The following is a 997-nucleotide window of genomic DNA, read 5'->3' on the forward strand; positions in this document are numbered from 1 at the left end:
TTGTACTTGTTTATTTTTTCAAGTGCTTTCTTATTTTCTATTTCATTTAGTTCTGCTCTTATCTTTGTTATTTCCTTCCTTCTTCTTCCTTTTGGGTTACTTTGTTGTTGTTTTTCTAATTCCGTCAAAAGTGCAGTTAGTTCTTCAATTTTTGCTCTTTCTCCTTTTTTGATACGTGAATTTATGGCTATAAATTTCCCTCTCAGTACTGCTTTTGCTGCATCCCATAAATTTTGGTATGTTGTGTTATCATTATCATTTGATTCAAGGTAGTCATTGATTTCTTTTGAGATTTCATCTTTGATCCACTGTTTTTCTAAGAGTGTGCTGTTTAATTTCCAAACCGTGGTGTGAAGTCTGGGCCTCTGTCCCTTGCAAATTTCCAGCTTCACGCCACTGTGATCAGAGATATTGTTTTGTATTATTTCAATCTTTCTGAATTCATTAAGCCTTTCTTTGTGGCCTAGCATATTGTCTATCTTAGAGAATGTTCCATGAGCGCTTGAGAAAAATGTATATCCTGCTGTGTTTGGGTGTAATGATCTATATATGTCTATTAGATAAAAATATGGAACGCTTCACGAATTTGCGTATCATCCTTGCGCAAGGGCCATGCTAATCTTCTCTGTATCGTTCCAATTTTATTATATGTGCTGCCGAAGTGAGCACTCCACTTGTTTTTGATGTATAAGTCTTTCGGTATGCTATTGGATTCTATTTGCAAGTATATTGTTGAGAATTATTTCATCTATGTTCATTACAGATTGGACTGGAATTTCCTTTTCTTGCAGTTTCTTTATCTGACTTTGGTATTAGAGTGATGTTGGCTTCATAAAATGTGTTGGGTAATTATCCTTCCTTTTTAGTTTTTTGGAAGAGTTTAAAAAGTATTGGTGTTAATTCCTTTCAAAGTGCTTGGTAGAATTCATCTGTGAAGCTATCTTGTACTGGATTTTTTTTTTTTTTTGGAGATTTTTGATGATTGATTCAATCTCTT

General features: G+C 33.7%; 1 non-coding gene across 1 annotated transcript; it reads right to left on the minus strand.

Moving 5' to 3' along the window:
• Positions 1 to 562: 562 nt before the first annotated feature.
• Positions 563 to 669, minus strand: LOC111758814 (U6 spliceosomal RNA). Its single transcript, XR_002792962.1, has one exon. It is a non-coding gene; the product is annotated as a U6 spliceosomal RNA (small nuclear RNA).
• Between the last annotated feature and the right edge of the window lie 328 nt (positions 670 to 997).

The sequence above is a fragment of the Dasypus novemcinctus genome, chromosome X, assembly GCF_030445035.2.
Source record: "Dasypus novemcinctus isolate mDasNov1 chromosome X, mDasNov1.1.hap2, whole genome shotgun sequence".
In the NCBI taxonomy this organism is placed as follows: Eukaryota; Metazoa; Chordata; class Mammalia; order Cingulata; family Dasypodidae; genus Dasypus; species Dasypus novemcinctus.